Source organism: Macaca nemestrina, chromosome 14 (assembly GCF_043159975.1).
Source record: "Macaca nemestrina isolate mMacNem1 chromosome 14, mMacNem.hap1, whole genome shotgun sequence".
NCBI lineage: Eukaryota > Metazoa > Chordata > Mammalia > Primates > Cercopithecidae > Macaca > Macaca nemestrina.
This window is the reverse complement of record NC_092138.1, coordinates 58,035,232-58,050,561: the sequence shown is the minus strand read 5'-3', so window position 1 is coordinate 58,050,561 and position 15,330 is coordinate 58,035,232. Positions and strand designations below refer to the sequence as shown.

At 36.6% G+C, this 15,330-nt stretch overlaps 1 protein-coding gene across 13 annotated transcripts in view; it reads left to right on the top strand.

The window, feature by feature from the left end:
• Nucleotides 1-15,330, top strand: part of LOC105493874 (leucine rich repeat and Ig domain containing 2) — a 1,258,361-nt gene that overhangs the window by 852,387 nt on the left and 390,644 nt on the right. For all 13 annotated transcript variants that reach the window (XR_011612666.1, XM_071077897.1, XM_071077888.1 and 10 more), the window contains one exon: nucleotides 13,210-13,242. The gene's annotated coding sequence lies outside the window, so the exon portion shown is untranslated. The remainder of the gene's footprint in view (nucleotides 1-13,209; nucleotides 13,243-15,330) is intronic.

The window sequence follows — 15,330 nt, the reverse complement described above, 5'->3', positions numbered from 1 at the left end:
TTAAAAATAAAGTCCACACAGTTTCCAAGGATATACCGGCTTCCCTAATAAATCCAAACTGCCATCCCTCTTTTCTCTCTGGGTCCATTTTCTTTTGCCTTCTCTGTATCTGTGCCTAAGCCTAGCTGCAGTTATCTGGAAAGGTATGGTAATGAAGCACATGCACATATATTTTTCGATTATCATTTCCTGGTTTTATGGAAAGAAACACAATTCATAGAGGATTTAGTACGTTTGAGACTTCCAGGGCAAGATTATATTTTGAATATTTATCTTTTGTTCACTCCATTTCCTTCTGCTTCATAATTTTCCCTAAGCTGCATATACCTTCTTTCCAGCCACAAAGCCTAATTTTATTTGCCTAGAAAGAAGAAAATGGCATTATGAAGCATAACAGTATCTGTGCCTTTTCTATATTTCTTAATTCAGAGCAGAGGCATGAAGTTGAATACAGAAATCCCTCCCCCCGACACACCTGATTGTGAGTTCTCCTTATATAAAATCAACCTGTATGTGAATTTGCTTTTCAACAGCTGTAAGAAAACGGAATCTAGTCTAGGTAAGCCCAGTGAATTTTAAATCACTTCAGGTGAGGTTAATTATATTATAGAAGGAGCAGAGCTGGAAGTAGCAAATTAGGTAAGGTTAAATGCTACAGGAATAGAGATTCTAAACACTGAATCTTTAAAAGAATGAAAGGAAGGTAATGCTTCCTTTAAGACTGGTCATAAAAACATATTCTTAGAAGTATTCAATGCATCTCACTAGAGGTCAACCTCCAAGAATTTAGAACTACGCCTCTCTTGTGCCCTCCTGTACCCCGGTGTCTAGCTTAGTACATCACAAATGGTAGACATTTAGTAAATATTAATTGAATGAAAGGAGAATGAATGGATAGGAGTAAATAGATCACACCCAAGAAACAAGAATCAAATTAACCTTAGATTTTTCGAGGGCAACAGTGGATACAAGAAAACAGTGGAGTGCTATTTGTAAAGCATTAAAATAACTTAGGATATAGAATGTGATATCTGGCTAACTGCAGTTTAAAAGTGAAGACTTTTTTTTTTTTTTTAAATCACACAAAGCCTCTGAAACTTTGCCAAAGACCCATACAAGGAGCAGTTTGGATCGAGAATCTAGATGAGAAAATTGTTTAAAATCTTAGGAGGTGTTGCAAGAAACATATTTTTTAAAGTAATTTTATTCCTTGTTATAAACTGTTATAAATATTGATAAGAGCAAAGAAAAGGAGAAAGCACTAACAGAATAAAAGTCTAGAATGATAATGCCAACATTACAGACATGTTTGAGGATTGGAATTCAATGAATGTGATGTGTGCTGAAGTGGTTGTTTTAAAAACAATGAGAAAAAGGTGAGACAATTATTACTTAAAAGTATGAAAAAGGAGACAAAATTGAAATAATAAACTAAAATGAAGTGGGTCAAAACATATCAGTAACTACAACAAAATGTTAACTGAAAAAATGTCCAAATGATTACATACAACATTATTACCTTTTTTAAGTTACAAATATCACACATACACGGGCATATATATATGTGTGTGTATATATATATATATATATATAGAGAGAGAGAGAGAGAGGGAGAGAGAGAGAGAGAGAGAGAGAGGGAGAGAGAGAGAGAGAGAGAGAGAGAGAGAGAGAGAGAGTATCGTGAATACCATGGAAAAGAAGGGAGTGATAAATGTGGAATTCCGAGTATTGGTTGCCTGAGGTGATGGATTGAGGGGGATTATGTGTTTGGAGTTAAAGAGGAGCATAGGGTCAACTTCCTAGTTTTTGTTTTGAGTGCAGGTTTGCTCATTATATTATTAAAAATCCATAATTGTCTAAATGCAATTTTCAAATTGTCTAAAATAAAATAAATAACTATTATGCTAGAAATCAGTAACATATTAATATTTATCACTAATTTAATATTTGTAGATTTTCACATATGTTGTATTACATAATATTTTATTTCAGTGAAAATGAACATATATAAAAGACTTTCATAGCTATAATCCTGCCCTCAAGCCTTATAACTTTATTTTCTGTATTAGCATAAGATCATAGATTTCTCTACCCCAAATTCTTTTAACATAGGAATTCTATGCAAACCTAAGCACTGCAGGTGAGGTGGGAAAAATAATGCATATACAAAACACATGTATTTTCCAATTCAGAGCTTTCTTATATTAAAGTCTCTGTTTAATTAATGTTACACAATATTGTATGGTTGACTAACTCCCCTTCTCTAAGCACCCCTGGGAATATCTGAAATATTGTACAGATGCTCTTACAGAGAATTACATTACTAAATGTCATTAACATAAATCAACATTCAGCATTAATGTAGTGGTTGGGGCTTGGAAGTGGCAAAACCCTCTGGTTTTCATTCACCTCCAAATTCCTGTATATATTTATGGCTTCATGCACTGAGAATTTCTCTGTATGGACTGCTTCCTTTCCAGGTAGGGATCTCCTGAGGAGTTTGATTCCCCACTCTCTACAAACTTCTGCCTCACCAGTAGCCTCTACTGCCTTCAGCATGTGGACCTTTTTGGAAACCTTCCTCCAATGAGATCATGGACTTTCTTAAGCCTTTTTCATACTGTATGGTCACTTGTGGGAGATTAAAAACAGAGGAGAAAGTATTCCAGGTAGAGAGGGACTGTATATAGATATACAAGAGGCATAGCAGAAACCTAGGATCTTACACACACACACACACACACACACACTGAATGGTGATCTATAGTGTTTCAATTTTATAAATGAAAGAGTGAGTGCTGCCAGCAACCCACGTGGGCAGAAGTCACCCATGGAGGTCCTTGCATGCATTTTAGGATGAATAATCTTCATCCTACAGATGAGGAGCTATAAATGAAAAAATTTTAACTGGGGACGTGAACTCAGGGGATTTAGCTCTGGATTGCGCTCGAGAAATATCAACTCTTTAGCACAGTGGAAGACTTCACTTCCACACTTAACCACCGTTTACTATAGGATCCTTGTTCTTTTTGTCTATATTGTTTTACCTGTTATATATGTGTTATGTGAAATAAATCTCCACAAATCCTGTTTGGAAACAGGTATGAAAAAATGATAGTATTTATTTAGTGATTTCAGTGTATCAAGAACTCTTGTGGTAGTATTTCATTTAATTCTCACAATAATCCAGGGAGGTAAACACTATTTATTACTATCCCCATTTTACAAATTAGGAAAATGAGTCATGGGGGCAAGTAACTTTCCAAAGAGTGCACAGCAAGTTAAAGAGTTCCGTCAACTGTCTAAAAACAGAGCAAGTATTATTGGCCACTATGCTTTAGTGTTTTTGATTGAAATATACCATGTGGCCTGTAGAACTGAATTATAATATCCTGTATGAAGATTTTAGGTGTTGAAGAGCTGCAGACTGCATGTGAATGACTCCCCATGAGATTCAAGGCTTTGCTCTAAATATTGCTGATATAGAACACAGGAAACATGAAATGTGTTTAATTGGTGTTCAGCTAACTCTCCCTGTGTGTATTGTTTCTGTCCTTAAAATAAATGAGCACCTATTAATGGTCCATAATGTGTTGTCAGTATTTAACTAAAATCATTTAATACATAATTTATCAATGTGATTATGTTGGAAAGATGTATCTAATGAGTTTTTCCATGTGAATCATTCCGTGAGAGAACATCTTTATCTGAATTCTAGACATTTGAGACTTTCTAACAATGTTTTCATATTTTGAATGTCACAAATATAAATGCAGCTAGCTGAGATAGCTTAATAATCAGAAACAGTACTAAAGAAGAAATTGAACTAATATTTATTTTGTGCCTAATAAATGGCAAGTACTATCTATGACCTCACTAATTCTCAAAACAAACCTTGAGGCAAGTGTTATTATCCCCATTTAATAGAGAAGGACACAGGCTCAGAGTAAGTAGAGAACTAGCTCAAAATTTCCCTGTTAATAAGTAGTAGTTCTGGGATCCAGCCTAGGTCCATCTAAATCCAAATACTTGGCTCTTTACATTGTAATATCCTGACTGTAATATGCTGCTATTAAAAGTGTGCAGGCATCCATGGATGTATAAAAAGAAAAAGAAAAAAATTAAAGATACAAAATTTGAATGATGACCTGAGCCTATTGACTCACAGGGCAATGTCCTAATGATTTGGCTAAAAATCTTCCCCAAATTGCAGTGTTGGGTTAGAAGTGCAACATAAATGACCATCTGGGTCAATTTTTTCAGTGTCAGTACAAGACCACCTTTCTCCAAGCTAAACACTTCCATCAGACAAAATTGGATAAAGTAGGGCCAGAAGGTGAAGATTTCCTTTAACATCCAAGATTATAATCAAAGAATAATGGAGGGACTTTATATATAAACATTTTGAAAATATGTTTTTTTTTCTTATTGATGGTGCTGATTCAAACACAAATATGGTTTTATATATTCAAGATAAGAAATATGTTGGCGTATATATTCCAGCCTAAATTACAAAGACACATTTGAACACCCCACACAAATAGTTATAATTATGTCCTGTATTCCCTGAGGGGCTGTGATTCCTGAGATCTTCTACCTGCATGTGTAGCCATACTCAGTTCCAAGCTGTATGATTATATTAACAGTCTGAAATTCACCAACCAATGGGGACTGAAATTATTTTTGCTGCCACTGGCACCCAAATACCCATAGACTCACAGCTTTTCCCTATTTCTACCATGTTAGTCAAAACTCTGCAATTGCATTTTTTTTTTTTTTACTCTGCTCTGAAGTTACCTTCCACACTAGGACTCTGGAAAAATTGATGGCTTTCTCCCTGAATCCAAACCCCATTCTATATAGGCATAGTCATTGTCAGCGATCCTTTTCTGGAAGACACCACTTACTACCAACCAATGGTGGACTTCATTGGATATTGATGCAAATCAAAATGGTGTTTACTGTGTTCCTTTGGACCCTGTGTAGAGGAAGCTTCCGACCTGAGAAAGAAATACATACTCAAGGGCAAGCCCGTAGTTATACCCAGCCTCCACTCCTTATTTCTTCCTCATATGCCTGAATTGCTATGTACCTAGCATTTGTCATTCATGTGAAATACACATTCATTTCTGCTTCTCTCTTCCCATCCAATCCTTAGTGTTCCATGTTCTTATTTTAAGTCTGGACTGCAGCTGTTCTATATTCCATCTCCAATCTATCCTACATATCACTGTCAAAATGATCTTTCATGAACTTCATTTTGTTTATACTGTCTCTTTTAAGAAAGACTTCGTAGTTTCCTATTAGCTACCAAATAACCTAAAAAATTAAGCTTGATATTGAATGACCTCCATGATATGATGTTTCTCATCTTTCCAGACATCTATCCTGTACTTCTTCACTTGTACCCTATATGCTTATCCAACTTGTCTGGTTTTCATTCTCTGATCACTGACCTTGACTCTTCCATACCTTGAGGACTGCCACCTCCTACTTCTCCATCTATTTCCATTAACCAATTTTTCATAGCCTTTCTCTCCATGAAGTATTGTTTTTTAAAGACTCTTACCATTGGAATAAAACCTTTATAGTCATTGAGTCAATAATTTACTCTCCTCTATGTTATCCTCTATTAACGGTCACCTAGCTTATGTGTGGTGGCCTTATGGAAATTGGTGGGTAGGCTAAGAAACAGACTGTTTCTTATCCGTATATTGCCAGGTACATTTTAGACACATTGTGTATGTTTGAAACCTGTTTATTAAATGAATGAACACATGAGTGAATGATTGATGGACTGGCTGTTTCTTAAGGCAGGAGTCAAACTTTTCCTGTAAATAGTCAGATTGTAAACATGTTCAGCTGTAAATATGTTTAGTTCATATATGGACCGTGTGGCATCTAGTTAACTCTGCTACTGTAGCAGCAAAGAGGACATAAATAACCTATAAATAAAAAGAAGTAGGATGTTTGTGGCCTATAATTTGTGAACCCCTGTCTTAAGTTAACACAAGCCATCTTGAGACAGTTTTTAGTTAGTATTCTTCCTCTTGTTACTTCAAATTTCTCTAGCTAAAATGTTATGATACTTACTTAGATGTTCCAAAACAACATGCAAGGCCCCACTTGAATGCAACTTCTTCTGCCATTCCTTGCACTATTTTTAGTTTCTTCACTAATGTAGCCTTTCTCCCAGATTGTGTCCCATTTGTTTGTGGATCTTATAAAATCTGGTATCTTAAACTAAAATCAGTGCTCCGTCTTGATATGACAACTTAAAAGTAAAGCAGGTTCATTTCCTGCCTTCCTCTATATACTACACATATAATAATAAAGCATACAGTAGCATTCGTGTTTGTGGGAGGCACATCGCATTTCCTTTTGATCCTAAGTCATACTTTTGCTCTACACTCTTGCCTAAACCATTCTGTATTAAGGAGTGCTGGTTTTGTTTTGGGGAGGAGAGCAGGGGAGTACTTGAAATTTAACTTGTAACTCAAGTAAAATTGTTGAACAGAAACAGATAGATAACCCATTGGAGCAGAGTATAGACTAAATCCTGGGCTTCTGATTTTATGTACAGTGCTCTTTGAACCACACCACTCTACTTTCCTAGTGCAAGGGGGAAAAAACATGATTTCAAATTAGTGAACCTGAGCAACATTTGCCAGCCTTGTCAATAGGGCCCCATCAAACACACATGAAACACACCTGCTTTCACTCTCGTGCAGGTGCTACCTCAGCAATTTTTATAAAATGCCTTCTCATCTGAAAAACACTTTATGGCTTCATGCTGACTGTACTTCCTTCAAAATTTACCATATGAAAGACTTTATGACATTGCCCCAACCTCTCCCTGTTATTTAATTAAAAGTTAAATAACTTTTAATATTTTTAATATCGAAAGGAAATTATTAAAACATTATTTTCCATGCTGATAAGCTCTGTCCTGGAGAGCTCTTTGTGGTTCAAAGTTAACTCCGTGCCTTTGTCAGTCTTTATCTGTTTGTCAGACTACTTTTTGTAAGTGCCTTTGTGATGTTAAATGTAATGTACTGTGTACTGACAATCACTCAGCTATAGGAAATCTGGGTTTCTTGGGCAAAAATTGACTTTCTTCCCTGAACTCATGAATATTGATATCTAGAAACTGAGGTGCATTCTTACCAGTGTCAAGTGTACTTGCATTATAAGTCAAAGTAAGTTTGCGAGTATGTCATATACATCTTTGTATCTTTCACAATCCCAATTAAATTATGAATGAATTGATGGAAATCTATGATGCTACCTTTCTGAAGTTTCCAGGTTTACGTATTAGTGGTGCTGTTTAAGAATAGTGAATGATCCCAGAATAAAGTTAGAAAGCCTAACTCGACAGTTCCGTAGCCTCATCAGTCAGTAGGGAGCAATGGTCTAGTAGATTTTCTGGAAGTCTGGAAGAATCTTTGACTTAAAGCTCACCAAGTAGAGTGTGCTTTGCAAAATCTGCTGCCTCTTGGTGGAAAGTCCCCCATTAGCTGCATGCTTCACTTAAAGTGTTTCCTGTATTTATTGCCACGTGGGACATATAATGCAGATTCCACGGGGAGGTTCCTATCCCAGTTACCACAAGTTTAAGTTTTACAACCCTCTGACACTTGAGAGCTCTTTCAAAAGCCTCCCTGCTTAAAATGGCATAAATAGCCTTTTGTCCACTAACTGAAGACAATTAAAGATAAAACTAAAGCTAGTAGCTCATCCTGGACATGTAGCTACTATTTTCTGCCTCTCAATGGATAGATTAGGATACTTTTCTTGGAATGCTCTAGTTTTATTTTTCTATCAGAGGAATTTTATCTACAATTGTGTTTGTATTTATTACATTTAAGCCTTTGACGCAGTGTAGTTGTGGCATAATATGAGTAAACCAGTGATGCCAGAAATACTTAAATAAAAAGTATAAATGATTTGATCTAGAATTAAGAGTTGTGAATGAAATAAAAGATTTGGTGATGCGGAATTTCTTGAGGAATAGTGTGAAGCACTGTTCACATCTTGTAAAATCTTAACTGGATTTTCTCACAACTGCATAGAATTAGGCAACTTCTGTGTTCTGATTGTAAATGCTGCCTGAAGTAACATTTTACTGGACTGTAAATTGTTCTGACTACATTTCATGCCTGATAAAATTCTTACATTTATTGCAGAAAATGTAAGCCCTTGTTCCATAACTAATCTTTTAAGTTTTCTGAAATAGAGAAGTCTTGAATAGTCTTCCTAGAAAAATGGCATGATTAAAAGTATCATATTGTTCTTTGCAAATAGGCTAGTATAATTAAGGATTTTGGTCACAGTAACCTTGGAATGAGTCCTGAGATACGTTTTATAGGATACACACACATGTGTGTACATGTATACTATATCCACTTGAGCCTTGAACAATGCATGGGTTGGGAAACTAACCCCCCCACACACACAGTTGAAAATCTGTGTATAATTTTTTACTCCCCCAAAACTTAACTATGAATAGCCTACTGCTGTCTGGAAGGCTTACTGATAATATAAACAGTAGTTAAGACATATTTCGTGTATTATATGTATTGTATGCTGTATTTTTATAATAAAATAGACTGCAGGAAAGATGTAAATATTTCTTGTTATTAAGTAAATCATAAGCAATAGAAAATGTATTTACTCTAAGTAAAATTGGACTGTCATAAAGGTCTTCATCCTCTTTCTCTTCACATTGAGTAGATTGAGGAGGCAGAGGAAGAGGGGGCCTGGTCTTGCTGTCTCAGGGATGGCAGAGGCAGAAGAGGTGGGGGAGGTGGAAGGGGAAACAGGCATACTTATATAACTTTGATGGGAAGATGTCCATGTATAAGTGCATCTGCATAATTCAAATCTGTGCTCTTCAATGGTCAACTGTATTTTAATATAATATTATAAATCAATGTGTGTTTGTACATATCTACTAACATCTCTGTAGATGTCTAGATTTCAAGAGATGTAAATACATTAGTTTAAGTTCCAATGGCAGTATAATTGTAGCTATTGTGTAACACTGAAGAATGATGACTTACAGGCTGAAATATACCATCATTGCCTATGTCTACTGCATACACAAAAATGTTTTGAAAAATTGTTTCAACTCTTCCTTTTGAGAGGGAGAAAAATATAATGGAAAGGTTATGAATTTCAGAGTCAGACATATCTGTTCTCAACTCTCTGCTCCATATCTTCCAAATTTTGTAAATCTTGATTTAGGTAAATTTTCCTGTGAAACGAACTGTGAAGCAGAGGTTTTCAGGCATGAAATTTATTGGGAAGTTACTTGGGATCAATGTATTTATAGGTGTCCCAAGCTGAGGAAAGGGAGTCCAGTCTTTGTAGTACATTATTAATCAATCATTAGCATGAGCTGCCTGTGAATAACCTGTCTTGGTCAAGGCAGTTCCCTTGGGTGGAAGGTGGAAAATTCCCAGAGAAGGACTCAGCTGTGGGCTACCAGCAGCCAGCACTTCAGGCAGCTAGGGGAGTGAGTCTTTGTCATGAAGGGGGTGATGCCATTTGGCATCTACTTGGCACTACTTGCATTGTATGATATATTTATCCCATCCGAGAACAGCTCCTCCAGAATCTGAATAGGTCACCATTTTTAGGAAACCTCTTAGAAGAAGATTAGTGGGGAGCCATGGCCCCTGCTGTTCAAGCTCACAACAGATACTTATTATCTCTCCCCTCCCTTCCCTTCCCTTCCTTTCCCTTCCCTTCCCTTCCCTTCCCTTCCCTTCCCTCGCCTTGCCTTCCCTCCCCTTCCCTTCCCTTCCCTCCCCTCCGCCCCCTCCCCTCCCCTCCGCCCCCTCCCCTCCCCTCCGCCCCCTCCCCTCCCATCCCTTCTCCTACCCATTCTAAAATTCTCCCATCCTCAGCCAGTACCCCCATGGACATATGTGGCCTACCTTGTGGGGTAACACAGACTATTACTGAGGGATCTGAACCCCTCCTCAACATTTTATTTTTAGGCTGCTACACTTGTCCATTTATTACAAAAAAAGAAAAAAGGAGCAAGGAAATTTTACAAAATGCATAGTGTATCACCTGCTTGCCAGATATTCTTTTCTGCCCTTATTGTATAATAGCAGCCATATCAGATCCTGATGAGGAGACAGTTATCTCGGTAAAGAGAATGACCCTTCTCTTTGCTGCCAATCTCTTGGCACAGGAGCCCAAAGTAATTTGGTGTAGGATATGCTTGAAGCTTAATGAAATTCCTACTGTGTCCCCTCTCAGAGGCAGTGTCCCCTCTCGGAAGCAACCTCCCTCTCAAAACCAGGATCTCTATACCCACAGAGCCTAAACTTTTGTGAACAGGAAATACAAATTTCCCCATTTAAGACTGTGGGAGTGATGCTAAGTTCAACCACTTCTATATTTTCCACTTTGTTCCTAGATCCGTGTGTTCAACCTGTTGGGGATGCAGTATCAAAGAATGGTCATTGATTTAGAGTATTTACCACATCGTTTAGGATTCGAAAGGCTGGTCCATCACTCATCAGACCAGCACCTTCTGCGGCATGCAGTGCATACCAGGACAAAGTGGATCTCATGATTATGTACCCACTGTTCTACCTCAGTCCAAAGTAGTCCCATTGGCCTGGATGATATTATGCAGTATCATGTGTTCACATTTCAGACACTCTGTAAGCCCTCAGATCTTGGTGCTAAACAAGGCCCTGCAGGCATGTAAGGCAAACCCTTATTTGGAATTGGCTCAGTTCTAGTCAAAATGAGTTACTGTTCCTTCTAAGGTGGAAGATGTGATAATCAGCTTACTACTGAGTGGCAGTCTGAACCCGGGGAATAATACTGAATTAAGACCCAGCATCTACCCCCATTGCTATTAGGTTGAACAGCTCATCTACATTTTCAGGTGTGGAAAATCAGAAACGGATAATTGAGTGGCCCCATTGGAGCAGATGGATGCTGCCGAAGGAGTGGAGAGAAGCTTGGTGTGTGTGTGTGTGTGTTAAGGGGTATGTGTGCAATAAGGGGTTGGAATATCTTGGGTGGGGGGTTAGAAATATAACGAAGTCCAGAAAGGGTCCAAGAATAGGTCCTGGGAGTTCTTAAGCTGTACAAGAGGGTAGTCCTCTAAAAACTCACTAATTTATACACTTTGTCCTTATCTTTTTAATTTCCTGTTTTTGTTTGCCTTTGGTTTCTGAGTTTCTTTTCAATCTTACTTAACTTTTGGTCAAGATGGGTCAATTTGTCAAATTAAAAGAACACAGGCTAACTTGGTAAATTTGGGAAAATAAATGACTTTTGTGAGACTCAATTTTCTTATTTGTAGAAGTGGAGTAAAATGGCTATTATAGAATTTTAAAACCTGCTTATAAAGTGCTTATACATGGTGGATGATCAAGAGTTGCCTATCAATATTGAAACACTCCTAAACAGTTACTGCTGAGCTAAGGAGGAATGGATGAGGGCTCTGGTTATACAGATCTGGCAAGCTAGAAGACAGGCAGGCAGCTGAAATGAGTTACTGGAGGTCTGCTTCCCATTTGATCTAGGGACCCATCTAATAAGCTGTTTCAGTGATTGGCCTTGCATTTTGCTCGGTTTTTGCTTTCGTTTTAAAATAGTATAATTTTTACATTTATTTTTGGATGTCCTTCTTTCTAGGTTGTTACATTTTTAAAAATTTGTTTTCTGCTTATAAAAAAATACTATAAACACTTAAAGCGTAATATTCATGTATCATGGAGGAAAAAAGTTCCATCTTCAACCTCTTATTAAAAGGTTACTTTAAGTGTCTGACAGCTATTCCTTTAGATTTGTTTCTATGCACAATTGGATATGATATTTTATATATAATATATATATACACATATTTTTAACAAAAGTAAAATCATGTTATGTATATTGATGTATCAAATACTCCATAGGCCTTCAGATCGTGGTGCCAAACAAAGGCCTTAAGTACTTTGTCTATAAAATTGGGACAATACTACTATCTGCCTCATGAGGTTGTTGTGCGGGTTAAAGGAAAAACCTTTGTAATTCACATAGCCTGTAACATGCATCTATGTCATACACATGTAAGCCTGGTTGTGTCATGCCTGCCACAGTAAATATTAGCTATTATCATTATGCTTGTCTGAATCCATATCTTCTTCTTCTTCTTTTTTTTTTTTTGAGATGGAGTTTTGCTCTTATTGCCCAGAATGGAGTGCAGTGGCCTGATCTCAGCTCACTGCAACCTCTGTCTGCCAGGTTCAAGCAATTATCCTGCCTCAGCCTCCCCAGTAGCTGGGACTACAGGTGTGCGCCACCATGCCCGGCTAATTTTTGTATTTTTAGTAAAGATAGGGTTTCGCCGTGTTGACCAGGCTGGTCTTGAACTTCTGACCTCAGGTGATGTACCTGCCTCAGCCTCCCGAAGTGCTCGGATTACAGGCGTGAGCCACTGCACCCAGCCTGAATCCATATCTTAAATCCCAACAGGATGTTTTATGTTAGTGTTTTTCTCTTACCTCCTCATTCCTCAAAGAGAACAATGAGTAAAAAAAACATCGGTTGGGTAAATACAGCATTATCATAATTACAATTTCCCTGAGAAAAGTGGCTTGCAGTTTGAATATTCAGCATCATAATTACAATTTCCATAAGGAATGTAGAACAGTTATTATAAACAACAGAATAATCACTTGGTCCATAAGGGAGGACAGATTATTAGGGGAGTGAGGAGAGAGAAGAAGCAAAATCACGTGTTCTAATCAGCATTCAAGAGTAGAAATATAGAACCTGAGAATAAATTGTAATAGCACCTTAAAATACTCTTGCCTGAATTTATCAAAAATCTTACCATGATGGCTTCCATGGGATAAGTGCTGCCTATATATTTTTTCTTTCATGCAATTTAATTATGTTTATTAAACATCCCCTCTGCATTTTCACTCACTGTCATTCATGATTTCTATACCCATTAGAAATTTTAAAAAGCAAATTATGACAAAATTTAAAAAGTAAAAATATATTAAAAACTAGGAGAAAAAGAGTTTTATCAGGTTTTTTTCTCTCTGTAGTTAAATGCTTCTTTCCTGTCCACAAGAAAAATGGGTAAAAGTTAAAAGAAAAAAAGAAAATGTCTTTTTGACTTCTTGTGTTATTTTAATTGGCTTTTATTTCAATTTCTTTTTTTGTGTGTTTTCTATTTTTTAGGTGAAGTGAGAAAAACAGAATGCAGCTTTCAAGGTTGGTACATTTTATAATTTTTATTGTAAATTGACAATTTGTAATTGTATAAATCTATGGGGTAAAAACTAATGTTATAGTTTATGACTCCAATGTGGAATAATTAAATCAAGCTAGTTAACATATCCATTAATTTAAATTTTTAACATTTTTTGTGGTGAGAAGGTTTCAAATTTACCCTCTTAGCAATTTTCAAATGTAAAATACGCTATAATTAGTTAGATTTATCATGCTATGCAATAGAACTAACAAAAAAAAAAAAGCCTATTCTTTCTGTCTAACTGAAATTTTGTGCCCTTTGACTATCATCACTCCATTCTCTCCAACAGCCAGCCTCTATAACCAGCATTCTATTCTCTATTTCTGTGACTTCAGTTATTCTAGAGTCTACCTATAAGTTAGAACATGCGGTGCTGACTTTAATGCCTGATTTATTTCACTTTGCATAATGTTCTCTTGTTCTATCCATGTTGTCACAAATGACAGAATTTAACATATATGTTAATATGAAACAATATGAAAGTAGCAGAGCAAACTATATCCTTAGCTTTGCACCAATAGCTATTAGAAAACATTATGTTTTTATTCTCCTCACTCATGGACAGAAAAGTACAACATAGACTTAAGTGAATTCACTATAGCAATTATAATAGCTGATTCAATCTGTAGCAAAATTGTGAAGTTGAAAATACATAACATTTTCATATTAACATTTAATATTAATAATTATTCACTCGATCCATCTATCCATCATTCAATTCATCTACTATTCATGTATTTTTATCAATGAATCCTTATTACATATTGTGTGCAAGCTCCTATCATCTAATTCCTTTCTTCATACATTGTTTGACTGACCTTCAGCAGATTCTCAAACCTATCCCTTGCTCCAGCACTTTCTGCTTATTACTAGCAATAAACCTTCACCTATTATAACAGGTATTCGATTTTAAATTGCTGTATCTGATAAATGAGCAGTGTTTCCCCAACATCCCTCAGCTTATGTGTATGCCAGTATGTCTACTTCCAAATAATTGGGGCAAAGAGGAAATCATCGGGGCGATAACTACCAAGTATATTGTAATTCAAGTAAATCTGGAGAGTACAAAAAAGTCCTAATCTGGCCTCTGAAATAGAACACTCAGAACTGAATTTATATATGAGCACCCTTGGATAAAGGTATAGTATAGCCCTGCAGTGACAAGGTACTATGGCCTGAATGTTTTTGTCCTCTCAAAATTACTCTGCTGAAGTCCTTCACTTGATCTTAGCCAGAAGGCCAAGAAGCGATACTCTGCTGAAGTCCTAACCCCCAAGGTGACGGTCTTAGGCAGTGAGGCCTTTTGAGAAATGATTGGGTTCATGAATCATGAATGGGATTAGTGCCCTTATAAAAGAGGCCCAAGGGAGTTACCTTGCCCCTCTCAGCATGTGAGGACACAGAAAGTGCTGTCTCTAAGGAAGCAGGCTTTCACCATACAGTACTCCTGCCTGTGCCTTGATCTTGGACTTCCCAGACTCCAGAACAATGAGACATACATTTCTGTTGTTTAAATGCACTCAATTGATGGTTATTTTGTTATGGTAGATAGAACAAACTAAAACACAAGTGTTCTCATTATAAAAGTTTGAAACATCAATGGGTTGACATGGAACTATCATCTCCATACTGGTCATAGATAAATGGTAAAAATTATCTGCAATGTCCTTATGGAGAAATTAAAAGAGGAAAATAAATCTTGATAACTGCAGACCCATCTCCAGGAAATATTTAAATATTTGAGTGAAGGGGCCCAAATTTGAACCTGCCTATGAAACCTAGTCTATCCCTACAATATCCCATGGTCATACTTCCATTTATATACACTATGTAGATGCTTCTGATGGCTTGCATTAGCCACTGTAGGTAAACTCATGCCCTTCTTATAAAAGGGAAGCCCAATAACAGATTTTTAGGTTGAAAAATGCTTCAACTATTATTCATTTTAATCATTTTTTGTCTTCATATAATAAAATCCAGGCCTGTAGAGGTTAAATACGTAAACTGTTCTAAATCAGAGTTCACTAATAACCAAATAGGGACCACAA